The 15112-nt window shown below is 44.7% G+C and overlaps 1 pseudogene; it reads left to right on the top strand.

Moving 5' to 3' along the window:
* Positions 1-12934, top strand: part of LOC149311022 (uncharacterized) — a 170591-nt pseudogene extending 157657 nt beyond the window's left edge.
* The last annotated feature ends 2178 nt before the right edge of the window (positions 12935-15112 follow it).

Genomic DNA, 15112 nt, shown 5'->3' with positions numbered 1-15112 from the left:
ACACACACACACACACACCCCAGCCTTGCAAAGCAACCGGGGCTTTTCCCGAGGGCTGGGGAGTAGGAGTAAGGAGTAAAGGAGTAAGAGGTTTTTACATGGTTAGGAGTAAGGGTAAGATTAAGAAAAAATATCTTACTCTGGAGTAGGACAAGGAGTAACCCCAAAATCATCACTACTCCCCAGCCCTGGGATTTTGGCAGATACATCTCATCAGTGGGTGGTACTGATGTTATGGGTGGTGCCACAACATAGTGGGCAGAGCAAGATGTAAATTCTTGTCCATTTTGACAGTTTTCTTATCAAGCATACAAAATTCAGAAAAATTCTGTGTCCCCTCAGCAGTGAGTCCCAGTTTAACAGTTTGCATGCCTTCAAAGCAAAGTTCAGTGTTTAAATATCCTGTTTCTTCTGATAATTAAAAGAAAATTGGTCTCAGTTTGGAGAAGGTGCTTGTGAAAGAAATCAATGCTTTTAAAATAAAGGAACAAAAAATAAAATCAGAGCAGCATATTTTCCTGGCTGGAACAGCTGTTTAAAGGCTCATAGCTCTGGAACAGAGTAGACAGAGCATTTGCTCTCCTTACATTTTTAAAAACTGCGACTCTAGGTAAATACAACATGCAGTGGGCCCTTCACATTCATTGGTATTAGGGATGCAGGATCTCCATGAAAGTTTAGAAATTGCAAATTTAAAAAATTCTGTCTAGGAATTTCTGGGTTTTCCATCACAACTCTGTGGTCAGCATCTGTCAGAAGTTGACCATAGAATCATGTTGGAGGACCTATAAATGCTTAGAGAAATGTTTTGTTTAGGAATTTCTAGATCCTCCAGTGCAGCTATATGGCCAACTTCAGGCAGAGGCACTGGAGGATCTAGAGATACCTAGACAGAACATATTAATTAAATCCGCAAATAATAAAATCCACAAAAGTCAAAGTCACAAATGTGGAGGGCTGAGTGTAGTTGCACCATATAAACCAAATAGCATAGTGGATGGAAAGGGTCAGTAAAGCAGGCAGGTGTATGGTAGGGTAACAGATCAGGAAAACAAGGTCCCCTCTTTTAATTCAGTTCTGAGTAACATATGGATTTTAGGTAGAATCTACAAGAATGGTTTTCCATAGAAATAGGGTAGCATAAGCAATATCATTCATGTTGTACAAACCTGGTACCTGGTAGGAGTGTCAGGTCTAGGAAGTTAAGCGCTCTATAGATCATATATGGTGACATAGCATTAAGAAGGCAGTACAAGCACTGTGTTATTCCTGTCCTTTATGTCTGTTGATTCGTCCTTTGGAGCAACTGAATTGTCACATTCTACAGTAGTGATAGAAATACTGAGTTCTTGATGAAATATGTCAAGCGGTCCAAAGAAAGGCATGAATATTCAGCTCTGTGGTTGGATTCAGAAAAAGACAGTTTTATTGCCAGATGGATAGCTCTTACAAATATCCTCCACAGACGACATTTCTACATTCTGGGTTAACTTTTCTAAGCCCTAGATAAAATGAAGAATCATGGTCCATACTGGTTCAGTGGCTGTTGGTTTATGGGAATTGCACTGTAATTCAAGCAAGTAACATATCCAGACTCTAAACTCTGGGTTGATCAATAGACTAAGGTCATCCTGAACCTTATTGTAATCAGAAGTAGCTTCAGCACTTTTGTACCTGTATTTTATTTTTATTTTTTCTAATTTCCCCATATGATAAAAGTATACTTGCTCAGAGCTGCCAAAGGTGGAATGAAGGAGGAACAGAACGGTACCAGGTAGTAGTTTTTAAATGATTATGGTTTTAAATTATTTTGCTCTTTTAAAAATGTAATGGTGCTTTAATACGATAGCTTGTTCAATTATGTTTTAACTTTTAATATCAGGTTTTTAACTTATCTTGTTTTAGCCTCTTTTAATAAGCCACTTGGCTTCCATGTAGGGAGAAAGGAGGCATACAAAAATAATAATAACCAGAGCAGCAGATTCTTAACCCCAATTTTTGCAATTTTGTGACAGCCAGGATAGAAAACATGAGTGGTAAATTCCCCCCCCACCACCACCTTCAGACTGTCATATCTGAGAGGTCTTTGGACAAAAACATGTTTCATTAATGTTGAAAACTTTCAGAAGAATAATCCTGAACTGACAAGAATCTTCACAGTTTGGGAATTGTTCAGTGCAGCCTTCACTTTGTTTTTGTTTTGTTCTGTTTTTGGTGCAGGCAGCAGCATTTTGTGCACAGACAACAATGTTTCCATATGGTGGTGTTTATGTCTTGTCATATTTTGAATTAGTTGCTGCTGCTGGTTTAATGGACTTTATGATGATTGAGGTTATCAGATATTCTTATATTTTCAAGGAAATAGAGCATAGATCTTAGAGGGCGGGGAGAATAAAAACAGCTTTGCATTTGCAGTTTGCGGATATTTTTTTCTTACAGCCCATGTTCAAATGGCAATCACACTGGAATCCAAATTAGGAAAACTAATCCAAACCTATAAACAGCCAAAACAGTATAATATATATTTGTCCTGAATGAAAAAGAAGATAATATTGTGGAGAGGTTGGGGGATTCTTTGGTTTCCAATCATTTTACCCGAATGCTTATTTATTTAAGGCATTCCATGGCTTAAAAATGTGATGCTCTAGCTTTCTTTTCCTTCTGGAGAATGTCCTTGCAGAAGTTCTGGGGGGGGGGGGGGTGACTTAAGAGACTATTTTGTTGTTTGCTGCTCTTGCTACTGCCCCAGAGGACCTTTAACTAAAATATATTCAGGCTTTCCTGTTTCTTTGTCTCTCATAAATGTATTCTTGTCAGGGCTACCCACATAGTGACTCCACTGAATGAAAAATGAGGATGAGAATGAAAATAGAATCTATTGCTGGAACATGTTCGCTAAAAGCAATGAGATATTTCCAGCAATGAATGAGGAAAAAGAAAGGCCAAGACACAATACTGTGTGTAGCTGCCATTGCTCCTTACTTATATCTGTCATTATTCTGGCACTATAGAATTGTGCCAATGGAAATAATAAGAGGAAATTCTCCCTAAGCTCACCTGCCAATCACTGATAGCAAATAAGAAATTTAGGGTAGGGAGCAAGAGTTGTGTGATGACCTCTACATCGGATGTTTGAAAGACAAGAGAAGAGGCTGTGATTGCTTTGACCTTAGACACATTATGAAATCAAGTTGAATATGAGGCTACTGCAGCATCACAAAAGCCAATATGTATAGTTATTACTGAGGCCCTACTACCTTACCTGGAGGTAAATTCTACTGAATTTAATTTGAATTACCCGAGCCTCAATGTGGTGTTGTGGTTTGAGTGTTGGAATTAGACTATGGAGAACAGGATTCAAATCTCCACACAGCCATGGAAACCCACTGGATGACCCTAGGCAAGTCACACTCTCTTAACCATAAAAGAAGACAAAGGCAAACTCTCTGAACAAATCTTGCCAACAAAATCCCATGATAGGTTAGTCTACAGTTGCCATAAGTCAGAAACGATTTGAAGGCACACAACAACAACAACAACAACATATATAGAATCAGGCAGTAAGTATGACTTTTGAAATCATGAACTAAAATTATGACTTGACTATGAAAGAGAAGACAATTGTTAAGAATACTACTTTTATATGTTTGCATATACATATATATACCGCTTTTAGGATGCCAGGATGGTCAAGATGATTCAAAATAAGAGGGAAAACAATCAAACAGAAGAGATACTTCAGACAGTGAATGGACTCTTCAAGATATGATAACATGAATTTTCTACTCATCTGAAACACACGTCACATTAGGCATTTAGACACACGTAAAACATGTAGAAACATGTAATGATATGTGTTCTCTTTTAAAAATATATGATAATTGATACTTAGAAACTAGAAATCTTATTAATTGATTTCAGTGGTGTCACTGGAGGGGTGCGGGGTGTGTGGACCACACTAGGTGCCACCTTATGCTAGGTAACACCACTGCTCTTAAAACTTCAGAGCCAAAACTTCAGGCTGAAGACAGTCCTTTGGTTAACTATTACAAGGAGGCAGTCACAAGATGATGTCACAAGGCTGTCCATTAAGGAAAATATAGTATTATGCATTAACTAGTCTTTTTTCTTTACAAAATAATTAAAAATTAAAGACATTTGAGTTCATAGGAACACATAATTAGTAACAACACCCTTCAGCTCTCTTATGTTCAATAGTGTGAGATCTATATAGAATCAAGCTGTTTCATCATAATGATGGCAAGTCCTATATATTTTACATAGTCATACAGATTCAGCAAACAAAAGATTACTTATAGGTGCAACTGTATGGCAGATAAGCAAGAAATTATGACACTTGTACAAAACTGACTAACTATCCTAATATCTGTGGTATGCACACAGAAAAACACACATTCCTGAAATGTGGATAGGAGTTAATACTTTCATAAAGAAAACTTTTCCAAATTTTATTTTTCAAGGCAGCCTTCTTGTCCTGATGGTCCTTCTTTCTCTTATTTCATCTGAGGCCCTGATGTCAAGGTACTAAACTGACATTAATAAAGAAATGGAAATACAGTCGGCCCTTCTTATACGTGGATTTGCCTTCCGTGGATTTGAGCATCCGCGGAAGGCAAACCCGGAAGTTGTCCCCAATGGCGGCGCGCGCCGCCATTGGGGACAAAAGTCCCTAGCTTACCCTCCCCTTTCCGTCCCTCCCTCCCTCCCTGCCTCCCTCCCTCCCTCCTTCCCTCCCTCCCTCCCTTTCCCCACCTTTTTCATCGCCGCCGCCACCGCCGCCGCCACCTTGGCCTCCGAGTCGCCGTTACCGGCGGCAGCGGTAGCGGCGAGGAGGCATGGCCCTCGGCCTCCGCGGGAAGGCCAAAGGGCCAAAGGGCCTCTAGGCAGCCACCCGGCCCTTCTGCGGAGGCTGCATCTGCGAGGAGGCTGGCCTGGAGACCAGGCTTCGGCCTCCTCGTGGCTGCCCTCTCTGCAAAAGGGCCGGGTGGCTGCCTAGAGGCCCTTTGGCCTCCAGCGCCGCCCAGCCTTCCCGCGGAGGCAGCGGTGATGCCAAGGCGGGGTGGCGGCTCCACTTCTTCGCCGCTGCCTCTGTAGAAGGGCCGGGTGACTACCTGGCCCTTCTGTGGAGGCAGCGGCAGCAGCTGCAAAGAAGCCAAAGCCTTCCCTGCAGCCCGGCCTCACCGCTGCCTTCATAACTGTGTAAACATTAATCCAAATAAATATTAATCTTCTGATAGAGGAGTGATGAGAGACATACTTCATGGAAGCAGGAAATCAAGCAGCTGTTGTTGTTGTTGTTGTTGTTGTTGTTGTTGTTGTGTCCCTTTAACACAATTCTGACTTATGGCGACCCTAAGGCAAACCTATCATGGCGTTTCTTGACAAGGTTTGTTCAGAGGAGATTTGCCATGGCCTTCCCCTGAGGATGAGAGCATGTAACTTGCCCAAGTTCACTCAGTAGGTTTTATGGCTGAGCTGGGCTATGAGAAACTACTTCATGGAGACAAGAAACTTCCACTTGGAAAATGCAAGCAAAGCCTTTCATAAAGGCTGAAATACTGGCATATATTAATATAGTACCTAAAATGATCTTGTCATAAAATAAATTAGCTTACATAGTAAATGAGAACATTACTCTAGCATCAGAAAATTGGTTTCTCAAACTTTAGCATTAGAGAATGGACATCTCAGATAACTGAAGCTCCACTTTAGTGAAGCAGCCAGCAGAAAATTTGAGGATTGCAGTAAAGGGTTGTTTTTTTTGTTTTGTTTTTAAAACAAAACAAAAACAAAACCCTTTCCTTATATTCCACAATTATTAATTAAATCCTAGTTCAAGATTACATCACATCTAATGCTGCTGTTCTTGAAGGGATCAGATCCCTGCAGCAGAATCCAATTGGATGGGCAATAAAAGGCTTCCCCCCCCCCCAAAAGATGTCGTGGAGCTCATTTCCTGCTCCCACCAGTAAATATGGGCAAAGGCAGAAGCATCACAATAGGGCACAAAGAGAATTTAAAATCTGAGTAAGTCTCATGTATCCCCAACCAGCTCTCCTCTCTGCCTGATGTTTGGATGCACACACTCATTGTACAGTTGACTGGGCTGAAAAGCTCCTCTCCAATTTTGTGGAGTCCAAGGGCTTAAGGATATACACTGGACCCACCCCAGTCCCAATGTGAGCTGTTTATGTGATGTACAGCCACATCTGCAGTGAAACTGATGTTCTAAGCCATTAATCGAGCACATGAGAATTCACTGTTTACTCCAGAATTTCTAGACCTCTGAAGTGGGTCCAATTTGGCTCAATCCACTTGTCCAGACAGAAAATGTGGTACCATCTCCCTTACCCTGTGCTGAGCAGGACAAGGAAGGGGATGGATCCTCTTTGGAGCCAGTGTTGTCACTGCCTTGCCCCCATCCCCCACCCGCCAGCAACTGCCTACACCACTCCAGCCCTGAAGCCAGAAGCCAGAAGCCAGAAGCCAGAGCCAGCAGCAGCAGCAGCATCAGCAGCAGCTAGCTTCCCCACACCTTTGGGACTCCTCAAGCAGAGCTCGGCGGTTGTGGCGGAGGGAAAGTTGTGGACGCAGTGGGTTCCCTTGAGGGCCCAGGGAACACCACCACCCTCCCAATTCAGTGGGGTTTGACCTCTCACCATCTCACCTGAGGCCGGGAATGTGGCAGGGGCGGCCATTGGAGTTGTGCTAGGGAATGGGAGGTATGGTTGGGATAGAGGGAACAGATGTTACAAAAGAAGACGGGATTGCTGTCTGAAAGCTATCCCGTCTTCAGTTCCCTCTGTTTCTCAGGATGGCTTGGAGAGCAGACCAACCATTCCACAGAACCTCACTCTGCTCCTTTGCAATGCCAGGTCGGTAAAAAACAAGACCCATATCATCCAGGACCTCCTCCTGGATGAAGATGCCGACCTGGCTTGCTTCACAGAGACCTGGCTGGGAGAGGATAGCACTGCCATATGGGCGCAGGCCCTCCCAGCTGGGTACTCTGTCAGTGAGCAGGTGAGGGGAAGTGGGCGGGGGGGCGGAGTGGCTCTAGTCTATAAGAACCATCTGACCTTGGCCAGGATACCTGTCCGGAACACAGTCCATTTCGAGTGTATGTACCTTAGCCTGAAGACCAGGGATAGTTTGGGGATTTTGCTAGTCTACCGGCCACCCCATTGTCTGGCAGACTCCCTGACCGAGCTGACACAGCTGGTCTCTGAGCTGCTGTTGGACACCCCCAGACTCTTAGTTTTGGGGGACTTTAACATTCCGCTCGAGACCAGTTTAACAGGTGCGGCTCGGGAGTTCATGGAGACCATGACAAACATGGGCCTATCCCAATTGGTCAACGGGCCTACACATTGCGCGGGTCATACACTCGATGCGGTCTTCAGTACGGAACAGGAATATCCGTGGGCGGAGGTGGTAAGTACCTCTGCATTGTCATGGACGGATCATTTCCTGGTCAAGACGAAACTTAGAGCCAATATCTGCCCCACCGGGGGTGGCGGACCCATTAGAATGGTCCGCCCTTGAAGGCTGATGGAGCCCATTGGATTCCAGACAGCCTTAGAGGGTTTAATGGTTGGGAATGCCGGTGATCCGGTCGATGCTCTGGTCAATACCTGGAACACCGATCTTACCAGGGCTATCGACACGATCGCTCCCAAGCGCCCTTGCCATCCCGCCCCAAATCGGAGGCCCTGGTTCACACCAGAGCTGAGGAGGATGAAGCAGTTTGGACGACGGCTAGAGCGCAGGTGGCGGAAGACTCGACTCTTATCCGACAGAACTCGCCATAGGAACTTTCTTCGTTCCTATCGGGAGGCAATACGTGCAGCGAAGAGAGCCTTCTCCTCTGCACGTATTGCGTCTGCAGAGTCCCGTCCAGCAGAGCTGCTTAAGGTGGTGAGGGAAATGACGCAGGTGACCCCTGCACCAAATCCCTTACTTAACCCGACGACGGCCTGCTGTGACGCGTTTAAGAACTTCTTTGCAGACAAAATCTCTCAGATAAGAGCCGACTTAGATGCCACCATTGAAACAGAGTCGACAGGCGAGGCGTCCAGTGACTCCGTCAATGTAGTCATACTGGATCAGCTCCAATCTGTGAGTACTGATGACGTGGACAAGCTGCTTGGTAAGATGAGGAAGACAACTTGCCCTCTTGACCCTTGCCCATCATGGCTGGCCGTCCGGGGGGGGATGCATTGATGAGATTCCTCACGGATATCATCGGTGCATCCTTCAGGGAAGGACATGTTCCATCTTGTTTAAAGGAAGCGGCGGTTAGGCCGCTCCTGAAAAAACCTTCCCTGGACCCCCTGGATATGAAGAATTATAGGCCATTTTTGAGCAAGGTGATCGAGAGGGCGGTTGCCCTTCAGCTCCAAGCTGTCTTGGATGAAGCCGATTATCTAGACCCATTTCAAACTGGCTTTAGGACAGGCTTTGGGGTTGAGATTGCCATGGTTGCCTTGACCGACGATCTGCGTCTGAGCATTGACAGGGGGAGTGTGACCCTGTTGGTGCTCTTAGACCTCTCAGCGGCTTTTGATACTATAGATCACGGCAACTTCTTGGACCGCCTGAAGGGGTTAGGTATCGGGGGCACTGCTTTGCAGTGGTTCCGGTCCTTCCTCTCGGGCAGGTCTCAGAGGGTGCTACTCGGGGACTGTAGCTCCAGTAAGAAGTACCTCACTTGTGGGGTTCCTCAGGGGGCTATTTTGTCCCCGATGTTATTTAACATCTATATGAAGCCGCTGGGTGAGATAATACGGAGTTATGGTGCTGGGTGTTATCAGTACGCTGATGACACCCAAATCTATTTCTCCGTATCTCGTTCGTCGGCCTCGAATTCCAATGGCATCTCTTCTCTCAATGAATGTCTTCAGGCGGTAATGGGCTGGATGAGGAAAAACAGATTGAAACTGAATCCAGACAAGACGGAGGTGCTCATGGTAGCAGCCCCGAAACCAAGAATTGGGTTGCAACCTCCAGTCCTGGATGGGGTCACACTCTCCTCCAGCGACTGTGTTCGCAGTCTGGGGGTGCTCCTTGACTTGTCGCTCCTGATGACAAATCAGGTAAATGCGATGGTCAGGAGTGCCTGTTATCAGCTTCGGCTGATACGCCAGCTGCGCCCTTTTCTGGAAGTAAGGGATCTCCAGACTGTTGTGCATGCGCTGGTAACCTCATGCCTTGACTTCTGTAATGCACTCTACATGGGGCTACCCCTGTGCTTGACTCGGAAATTACAGCTGGTTCAAAACATGGCAGCCAGGCTTGTGTCAGGTACATCTAGGAGGGACCACATTACTCTGGTTTTGAGGTCCCTCCACTGGCTGCCTATCAGCTTCCGGGCCCAGTACAAGGTGTTGGTTATCACCTTTAAAGCCCTAAATGGCTTGGGTCCAAGCTATCTTATGGACCGCCTCCTCCCGTACAATCCTCCCCGCGCTCTCCGGTCCTCTGGGAGGAACTTACTGCAGCCTCTAAAATTTAGGCTTGCAGCGACCTCCCAGAGGGCATTCTCTGCTGTCGCCCCCAAACTCTGGAACGACCTGCCAGATGAGATCTGTCAGATAACATCATTAGACAGCTTTAAAAAAGCGGTCAAGACGGATCTCTTCCGGCAGGCCTTTCCAGATTAACCATCCCTTCACAGGTTCCCTGATTCCCTCCTTCCTCCCGTGGCCCCATCTTAGTGATGGTTGAGGATTAACAGAGGGATATCAGGGTTTTTAGTTTTAATTGCTGTTTTTATGCTTGATATTGTGTTTTTAATATGTTATACTATTTAATACTGTCTTAAGGGGGGGGGGGTTTAATTGTCATATTTTATATTTTACTGTTGTTAACCGCCCCGATTGGTTTGCCAGAGGGCGGTATACAAATAATAATAATAATAATAATAATAATAATAATAATAATTATTATTATTATTATTACAAGAGCCTGGCCATTGCTGTTGCTTCTGCTGAGGTCAGAACAGGGCGCCCATGGGATCAACCAAGAGGGGGCAAAGCGACCACCCTCCCTGTTGATCACAGTGGCCAGGTGCCCTGTTCTAACCTTACTCAGCAAAAGTGATGGCCAAGATCTTGTAAGGAGCTGCTTGGCCAGTGAGGCTTTGATGGCAGCAGGTGGGAAATGCTGCCAGGATGATACAGCCTCACTTGGTAGCCTGTCTGGATACAATTGGCCACATTGTGTCAACCCAGGGCAACTCTGGAATTTAATACTCTGGGTTAAGGGCCAGTGTAGAAGTGCCCCAAAAGGGTGAGGGAAATTTTGATTCTTTGTGGTATAGACCAGTGAATTTCCATGACATTTGTGTACATTGTACTTACCTTAATTTTGTACATCTCAGAAAGTGCTAAAAAGGGGGGTCTGTTTGCAGTTTTATAGCAGCATTAAAGTTTAATCCATGTGCCAGGGGACAGAATATTTATTTATTGTATTTATGCCCCGCTCTTTAAAAATATGCTCAGAGCAGTTTACACATTGTTAATTTATTCCCTGCCCTCAGGTTTACAATCTAAAAAGACATGACATAAAAGGAGAAGGGAAAGACAGTGGGGAAGGGGAACAAGTCCAGCAGATGTTGCCAGTTTGTCTCTCTGAGGCCAAAGCGATGGTAGTTGGAATGGAAGGAGGGACCTTTTTCTGTGTCTGGGCTAAGCATAGTGGAGCTTTGCCTGCCCCTTACGTCTGAAAACTTCATAGCTGTCCATGGAGAGAACCATTCTTTTTACCCAATAATGCTTGCATGAACAGTGATGCATCATTTTGCAGTATCATGCCTTGGTGTATTCTCTTCCTGCAAAAAGTACAGACAAGGAATTACTTACTTAGCCTCAGTGTTACAAAGAAGTTTTTTTTTTAATGCACAAAAATGAGAACAACTCAGCAGCTTTGCTGAGCAACTCAGTTAACTAAAGTAAGCCTCCCCTCAATTCACATAAATTCATCCATTCTCCTCTTCAGTCTTTGGGGAATGATTTTTCTCCTCCTCCTTAAATTGCAAGGAGGAAGGAGCTGAGCCAAAAAAATTCATCCTGATATGACTGTCAACTTGCACAGCTCAGAATTTAACAATGAGTGAGCTGCTCACCGGTCCATTCTGGACTGGCTTAGAAATAGGCCAAGCTACTTTATCTCAGAAACAGCTTGGATTATTTTCTGAGCTTCAGAAATTGCCAACAATAGCCTGTGCAAGAGCTATAGCTCCCAAGAGCCTCCATAGCCTCCCCACAACAACTGTCATGTTATCAGTACACCAATGACAGGGGGGAGTGAGGGAAAGGTTTGATCTTCAAGTCAGCCTCTTAACCCTAGCATCTTTCATAAGAAGCAGTTTTCACAGCTTTTGTCCACTAAACATTATATTAAAGCAAATCAATATTGTTTAGGGAAGAATGGGAAGCTGGTAAGGAAGGTTTTTTGTTTTGTTTTGTTTTTGTAGTTATAGGAAGCTGTGTGGAATGGTGAGGTTAAAAGGCGGCTGCTGCTGCTGCTGCTGCTGCTGTTGCTATTGTCATTTTTGGGGCGGCCTGCACCCGCCTCTTTTCCCGACAGATCGGGGCCTCAGTGGCCACAGCAGCAACCCCAGAGGCCCTGATCCGCCACTTTTCCAGGCCTCAGGGAAGCAGCAAAAAGCCACTTCCCTGCAGCCTGGAAAGGGTGTCCTTGGGGTTTCATGCCCCAAGGACACCCCGACAGCGGCAGGGAGACAGAGAAAGGGGCCACTCGGCCCTTTTCTCTTTTGTATCGCTGGCGCAGCCATGTAAAGGCTGGGCCAGCAATACAAGTGGCGTTTTGGAGCTCCTTCTGGTACCACTGAAAGGGCGCCACAAGCTCCCTGCAGTGGCAAGCATGCGTCACGCCCACGCCTCTCTGTTTGGACAGGGTGCCGCCATTACAACGCCACGGTTACGTGCGAAGGTTGAAGAGCATCTGTAAACCCTAGCACGTATCCAGGCCAGCACAAAGCGCCAGTCTGGATACCGCCATTATTTAGTATCCCATCTTTTCACCAGTCTGTGTGGGTGGTGGAACAGAAAGAAATACTTCCCCAGAAGATATCAAAATGAGCAGACTCATATAGGGAGTGATGGTCTTTCAGATAACCTGGACCTGAGCTATATAGGATTTTATAGCTTTTGTCACACCAGAAAAAAAAAACCAATCAGCCAGTAGAGATGTTTCAACAAGAGAGCTGCATGCTCCCACTTCCACCTCTATTGCTGCTTGTCTTTGGACCAGAAAAGTTTCCAAACACTTTTGAGTGCTGCTCCACATAGAGCACATCACAGTGACACCCAATGGAAAGCTCTGCGGCTATGTCAAAGCACTTAATCTGTATCAGTGTTGAATCCAGGAGTACACCAAAGCAGCAAGGCTGCATTTTCAGGGAAAATGCAACCCCATCCATCCCTGGCTGAATCCTGTTCCCTGATTTGCATTTCAGATGACCTCTATCTTGTCTTGGATTAAGTTTCAGTCCATTACTGATGATAGGTAAGGGTTTAAAACAAAACAGCTTCCTTGGACTGAGGTGGAAAGGAATAGTAGAGATGAGTGCATTCTGCATGCTGGTGACAACAGACTCCTAAATTCCAGAAAACCTCTCCCAGCAATGTGATTTATATGTTAAATTGGATGGGAAACAAAACAGAACCCAGAAGGATCTCACAGTTCAAGGAGTCTAACAGGAGTGATATAGCACTACTGTCTGGATTCGCCCCTGCAGGAAGGAATAGACTTACTTTAAAACAGTGCTTTCAAATGACATCCTAGCCAGGCAGCCCAGAAGGATAACATGGTCAGTGGTATTGAAAGCCATAAAGAGGTCCAGCAGAACCAACAGGATTACGCTTCTTTTGTCCTGTTCCTGGTGTAGGTCATCCATCAAAGCAACTAAATGTGCCTCTGTCCAGTAGTCAGGCCCGGAAACAGACTGAAATGGATCTGTGTAATCCATCTGAAATTGAAATTGCTTGCTAAAGAGATTAAAAACAATAACAAGGATTTTTAAAGAAATAAAAATAAAAATATGTCCAGTGCATTGCTCAGTTAGAATTTTGGGGATTATTGTGGCTTGACTGTGTGGACAATATGCTTGAATCAGTCCATCCTGCCATGTGTAAATTTGATCCTTACCTAGCTTAGCTGTTAAGATCTAGTGGAGTAGGATTACTCAGGTGGGTTCAGGAGATAGTAAACTGTCACTTTGCCAGGAAGAAGTACCTGGTGCTTTGAAAGAGGCTGCAGTACATCCTTTGTTGAAAAGGGCCTCCCTTGACCCAGAGGTATGTGAGTAGCAGAAAACAAGTTAGCTTCCTCCTCAATGTGACATCCTTTCAAGTATTTAAACAGGGCTATCATATCACCCCTAACCTTCTTTTCTCCAGACTAAACATCCCCAGCTCCCTAAGTCATTCCTCATAGGGAATGCTTTCCAAACCCTTCACCATTTTAGTTGCTCTCCTTTGGACACTCTCCAGTTTCTCAACATCCTTTTTAAATTGTGGTGCCCAGAACTGGACACAATATTTTAGGTGGGGCCTGACCAGAGCAGAATAGAGTGGCACTATTACTTCCCTTGATCGAGACTCTATACTTCTGTTGATGCAGCCTAAAATCACATTGGCCTTGTTAGCTACCGCATCGCATTGTTGACTCATGTTCAGTTTGTGGTCTACTTGAACTCCTAGATCCCTTTCACTTGTAGTCTCGTTCAGCCAAGTGTCACCCATCCTATATCTGTGCATTTCATTTTTCAGCCCTAAGTGCAGTACCTTACATTTCTCCCTATTGAAATTCATTTTCTTAGTTTTGGCCCAGCTTTCTAATCTATTAAGGTCATTTTGAATTTTGGTCCTGTCCTCTGGGGTATTAGCTACTCCTCCTAGTTTGGTGTCATCTGCAAATTTGATAAGTATGCCCCCAATTCTGTCATCCAAGTCATTGATAAAGATGTTGAATAGCACTGGACCCAGGACAGACCCCTGTGGGACCCCACTGGTCACTTCTCTCCAGGATGAAAAGGAGCCATTGTTGAGCACTCTTTGGGTTGATCCGCCTAGATCTTTCAATGCCTTTTGATATTACTGATCATGGTATTCTACTGGACCAGCACTGAGGTATAAGAGTATGAGGTAGTGTGTTACAGTGATACCTTTTTTCAGAGAATGGCATTGGGTGAGTTCTGTTCAGTACCATTGCTATTGGACAGCCAAAGTAGTGTAGTGCTTTGACCGTTGTACTATGATTCTGAAGACAGGATTCAAATATCTGCTCAACCATGGAAAATCACCTTGGGCAAGTCACACTCTCTCAGCCTCAGAAGGCGGCAAAGGTAAACCCCCTCTGAACAAATCTTGCCAAGAAAACCCTGTTACAGGTTCACCTTAAGGTCACAATAAGTTGGAAACTACGTGAAACACACAACCACCCTTGCTATGAAATTGTAGGGTGCTTGAGAATACTCCCCATGCTATTTAATATCTATTTGAAGCTGCAAAATGGGGTCATTAGATCATTTGCTCTTGAAGCTCATGACAGAAAACAGGCTCAGAGGATGTGGTTAGCATCTCTAATGGGATAGAGTTAGCATGAGATATCTTTATACACTACAGTGTAGTTTCCACTACGCAGACTTCAAATTTCTTACATCATAATGTGTCACATTATAAAGTACAGGTGAAAGGAAATATGTTCCTTTGCACATGTATGCTGGTCTGGGGCAGGGGAGTTGTGGCACTCTAGATGTCCATTGGTCATGGGGGCGGAGGTCACCATCTAAGTCCCACAACATCTGGACAGCTGCAGGTTCCCACCCCTTCTCTTTTTTCCAGTAAAACTCTGACATTTGGATAAGAGTTCTAAAATGATTCAAGAAAACATGTACAACTGTATCCATTGTTTGTTTGTTTGTTTTGGAAAAATAGAACCAAAGCACAGATTAAAGAGGGAATAGATGTGTGATGAAAATGGAAAAAAATATGTGGAGAAAGGGCAACAATACTTTAAAGAGTAACAAACTGTAGTAATAGGTAAAGTCAGTCCTCCGTATCCA

Source organism: Sceloporus occidentalis, unplaced genomic scaffold (assembly GCF_023333645.1).
Source record: "Sceloporus occidentalis isolate IW3139 unplaced genomic scaffold, rSceOcc1.0.p SCAF_6, whole genome shotgun sequence".
In the NCBI taxonomy this organism is placed as follows: domain Eukaryota; kingdom Metazoa; phylum Chordata; class Lepidosauria; order Squamata; family Phrynosomatidae; genus Sceloporus; species Sceloporus occidentalis.
This window is presented reverse-complemented; position numbering and strand designations above follow the sequence as displayed.